Genomic DNA, 5494 nt, shown 5'->3' with positions numbered 1-5494 from the left:
TCAGTCACATGGATAAAGCCTGCTTGTGATTCTGTGGTCAGGCAGGCACTGGTCAGATTAGTCCAGTCTATCAGCAGCACAAATGAAATCCCTAATGTTGCTGTGGCTGACACAGAGCAAAAGATCATATTGCCCTTTTCTGATTATAAAATTGCACTTTAAAAATCCCAAGCCACTTTCATAGCACACTTGTTTCTGTGTCAGCAAACCTTACCATGTTAGCATACCTAAAATACATACTTGTTCAAAATTCAGCGTCTGTGGGCAGATAAGACAACAGGAGTCAGGGTTTTAGACTCAGAAACCATCAGAGATTAACTTTTTCCTCAGTAAATTCCCTTTTTTAGCCCCACAGTATGTAAAAACGCAAACACAGCTAATACCTAATCAAACAATTTTCTCTTGCTTTTTGTGAAGAAAGATGGAAAATGCTATTATTTCTATTTTGAAATAATTAGGAGCTCTTTGAGGTCTTCAGCTCCACAGAGCTTTACAAAATACACAAAATTCTGATTAATTTGAACTTTCATATTTAAAATGCAAATTTAATTACACAACTCAAGAAATGTTGGAAGTCAAAGGCCATAATAAAAATAAGCCTGTATCTCACAGCCAACCTCATAAAAAAGTGTCTCACTCTAAAATTATAATAGACACTAAATATATGCACAGTATAGGTAAGTCAGTGTTAGCCAAATGGCATTTTAAATGGCTCCGTATGTTTTTGACTAAACTATTTTGTAATGTACACAATAAAGTCCTCAACATTTTGCTAGTGTGTAATGAATGTTTCATTCAGTTTTATAGTGTTGCAGACTACTACACAACTCAAGAACAAACTCTGGCTTCATTAACACAAACCCATGCATTTTTTAATAAGTCTGCTGTGGTTATGTTCCTCCAGCCTGGCTGCAGACCATGTCAACTGCAAACTCTTCCAAAGCAGCTTTTTTTTTAATCTACTGTGATGGCACTTAGCTGAAGGAAGCTCTGGTCCAAAATCAGATCTTCTCCAACAATAAATAATTAGACCTCAATAAGCATTGGTAGCCTTTTCTTACCTGTGAGCAAAGGTCTTCATTAGTTTGAAATCAGACTTTTTTTTTTTAATTTTTCATTTTGTTTTGCTTCCAGCTCAGGACTTCATGAAATTGGGAAATGCATGGGTTTCAATTTTGAAAAAAAAAGCAAGTTCTTTCCAGACTGAATTAGACAGAGCTCTTCAATCAGCTAGAAAAGAGAGCAGGGGAGCAGGGAAACCATAAAATATAAAAGCTGTTCTGCATGGGAATGAGTGCTGAGATGCATTGGAAACTTCATGCTGCTGCTGCTTTTGATGAAGAGAAGCCTGGTGTGACATCTGGCTCAGCCTATCTTAGCAATTAATGCAATGTAATAAGTGTGGATCTGCTGATAAAAGCACTTGGTCCTGAGGCATCTCACGTCCTCATTACAACCGAAACTCAACGTGTTTACTTCAGAGTACCTATAATCCAGGCTTCAGGGCTAAACAATTCGACTGCACATACGGTCTGGCACTTTCATGAGCCAAGTGACCCCATCAAACCCTGTCTCACTCACACATAACCCCTTCTAGAAAGTATTGCAGTGTCTTTTCCTCTGTCTCTGTCACGGTGTTGCTGCTCACATCAGTTCATACACACATCATCATTCCTTTTAAGGCTTAATGCCAGAAAAATATCTATTTTTGTTTTTCCTGGTGTGGCTCCTGAGGGGGGCCACAAATCTGGCTTATCCATTCACCATGTTCATGTGTGGACAGAGTGAACTCCAAGGGGCTGTGGGCCCGGGGTGGGAGATGAATCCTGAAGGTGGGAAGATACCTGATATCTGTTGTCCTAGGCTGTCTTTTCTAAGAGGATGAGTGTCACTGTTGTCCCGAGGGATGGCAATAATCACCACATGGAATTCAAGCCCAGGATAAAATGGGATTATTTAATTAATTATCACCTCGTTTATATAACTTGGTTCGCAATAGAGAAATGGCATTATTGGCTGCTTGACCATACACCTCCCAGAGTGATTGGCTGAATGCTAAGATGCCTATTTCAAAATATTTTCTTCAGTAAACCAAAACAAGACTGTGCAGGTGCAAGATAGAGACTTAGTTTACAAAACCGTCTTTCACAGTTTCTCAGCTAAAGCATGAGAAAGGAAAACTTCACAAAATGCTTCAGCAGCTGGAAAATTCCTCTGCTCCTGCTTTTTAGCACCCACAATTCCCCCTTTTTGTTTGAGACCAAAAAGGTCGTGTTTGTAATCTTCTGTGGGATCCCTTGCAGCAAGGAGAACAAACACAGCATAAGGGGTCTGTTTGGTAGTGGCCAGTTACCAAACGGAATCTAAATCAGACACCAATTTAAAGCAGGCAGAGAGATTCTCCAGCAATACTATGGGAGATACATCTAGCGAATCCAGCTATACATCCAGTCATTAATTCTGAATAGCCTTAAGGGCTCTACATCAGTTACTAATTCTGAATAGCTTTAGTAGCTCTAATATTCGGCATAACATTCTGACTCCATAACATAAGAAACTTGAAATTCAGTCTCTGAAATTCAGTCTCTGCTTGTAGAAGGACCAGGCTGATGGTGAACATCTTGGTCATCATCAGAGGGATAATTCAATGAATGATCTGCATTCTGGTCATCATTTGAAGGTTGCCTTGGAGGTTGCCTGTTCTGCTTCTGGTACTGCAGGTCAGGGCAAACGCATCTCGCAGGTAGCCATCCTACCCCAGTATCTGTGGAAACGCAAGCACACCCACGACCCCAAGCAATGAGCTCATGAGGGCCTTCCCACTTCTTAGTGAGGAGGTCCTGTACCCAGACTTTCACTCGAGGCAGCTGCGTCTCGGCCTGAAGACTGCAATGAGAGAAAATGATGCAAAATAACAGGATTGTTTGAATTTGGTGGCACTGTAAGATGATTAATTGTATATAAAGCTTTTTCTAGTCAGCTCTGTGGGGTTTCTCCATGCATTCCCCCTTTTTGTTTCTCCAGAACACACTTCAAAGTACCATGAGTGCGTTCAACAATGGCTTGGCCAGTAGGAGAATGCAGTATGAGCTACACCCCATAGGTGCAGAAACTGCCGCATCTTCTGAGAGACATAGGCAGGACCATTATCAGTTTTCACAGAAGGTACGCCCAAAATGGTGAAAGCCAATTTCCAATGGGCGATGACATCACAGCCTTTCTCCCCAGTATGAGCAAACGCCCACATAGCTGAGGAGAACGTGTCAATAGACACATGCACATACTTAAATCTGCCAAATTCAGGAATGTGTGTTATATCCATCTGCCAAAGCTGCAAGGCCTGTAGGCCTTTAGGGTTTACCCCTGATGGCAAAGGTGCAGCGAATCCGTGACAGTCAGCACAAGCACTGACAATGTCCTGAGCCCCAGCTGGCGTCAAATGAAACTGCTTCTGCAGGGTATGCGCACTTTGATGAAAGAAATTGTGTGATGCTTTAGCTTGTGCAATTTTGTCAGGCTGAGGCGCTACCCACACAGGGTTAGCTAGCCTGTTGGCCCTAGCATTGCCTTCTATCATGAAATCTGGCAAATTAGTGTGGCTTTGAATATCCAAAATGTAATATGGATGCACTCGAGCTTGAATTGCACACCACAAGGCTTTCAATAGTGAAAACAAAGCCGCATTATTCACTTCCTTCAAAGTGAACAATCTAAGCACTGAGTTATGTCTGCTATGTAGGCAGAATTAGTGACCAAAGGAACCTGAGAAAACCGCTGAAAAGCCATGGCAACAGCCCTTAGTTCAACCAGCTGGGCTGAGCTTGCCTCATGGCCTTCCAGCACCTGCCATTCAGATTCTTCCCTCCTTTTTCTTTTTCAATGTTCTAAGTTGACTGTTGTTACAGCATGCACATCCACACTGGCTGATCCCTGGGTGCCGGCTCTAAGCTGGCTGAGTAGGCTTGTCTCAGAGGAGCTATGCCCTGAGGAAATATTTGACTCCCCTTTGCATTCCTGGTCAAGTTCCCTAAATGTATCAGAGGTCGACCATCGGCATGATAGATAGACTGGCAGTAGTCTGAAGAATGACCTGGCCTACCACATCTTTTGCATTGAACAACTCGCCTATTCTCCTTGTTTCTCTTCCTTCGTTTAAGCTATTTCTGCATGCTCTCAAGCTTAGGTCTCTTTTTTGATCTACCAGAATTTAATTGAAGAGTTCTTAGAACTGCTGCTAAAGCAGATTTATGCTCTCCAGATCCCACCTTAGCACAGGCATCAACCATTTGTGTTATTGTGGGTTCTTCAGGCAAAGCATCTATGATCCTTCTGCACTCATCATTAGCATTATCTCTTGCTAGCTGTCTGCACAACAGCTGCCTCACGGTCTCATCTTCAACCTGCTTTTCCAAGGCTACAGCAATCTTTTCCACAAAAGATAAAAAGTTATCTTTCTGCCCCTGAGATACTTTTACATATCTTGTTTTAGGAGCAGCTGTGTCTAAGCTCTTTATAAGAGCTGCCATGCCAACCTTTTCAATCTGTTCCAGGATTTGAGGATGCCAGGTAGCCTGAACATCAGGGCCTCAATAATTACTGAGTCCCATAAAAGCATCCACAGGAACCAGATGCCAGTTTGAGGCAATTCCATATTCCCAGCTACAGCCTTCTCAGCCATCCTTCTCCAATTAGCTTCAAAAACTGAATATTGTACAGGTTGAAATAATGACTGACCTAAATGCTTAATATCATATGGAGAGAGCAGATCAGTATTCAGCACTCTAATGACCTCAGGAGAACTTAATCCATACTGAGCAACCTTAGTTTGCAAATCCTGAATCACCTTCCAAGCGAAACACTCGTGTTTGTCAGTCTGACCAGAGTTAGGCAGAGCTTTCTGCACCGGAAAAGCCTGGAAAATTCCATCTGTATCATCACTACTTTGCTGCATTGTTACATCACTTTGATCTGCCTGCACGCTACTCTGGGACAAGGTAGCAGGTTGCTCAGATGCCTTTTGCCCACCAGGCATCCCAGTTCTTTCTAGCAACTCCCAGTGTCCCTCCTGCAATGCACACTTTTTAACCTGTTCCCAGAACCATTTCAGATCTCTAGGATGGACAGTTACTTTACAGTCTGGGAGGGTCCAAGGACAATTGCAAACTCAGCATGTTAAACACTGCTTGTGCCTGAGCGCCGCCCCGGATTCCCGCCGCGGAGCAGGCGTTTCCATGGCCACGCTACTTCCATCATCATCCAAGGGTGCGCTGGATGATCTCCCAGGAGACTGGTGTACCGACTCTGAGCCAGCGGGTGGAGCAGTGACATCAGCGGCTGGGGCTGCAGAGGGTGGAGCAGCGGAGGCTGGAACGGCAGCTAAGGCCGCGGAGGGTGGAGCAGTGGAAGCTGGAACAGTGGCAACCAGGGCCTCGGGGGCAGGGTCGCTGGAGCTGAAGCGGCGGCCCGGGCAGCAGTGGGTGAAACTGTGGGGGCT

The sequence above is a fragment of the Corvus brachyrhynchos genome, unplaced genomic scaffold (genome assembly GCF_000691975.1).
Source record: "Corvus brachyrhynchos isolate BGI_N302 unplaced genomic scaffold, ASM69197v1 scaffold3, whole genome shotgun sequence".
In the NCBI taxonomy this organism is placed as follows: Eukaryota; Metazoa; Chordata; class Aves; order Passeriformes; family Corvidae; genus Corvus; species Corvus brachyrhynchos.
This window is presented reverse-complemented; position numbering follows the sequence as displayed.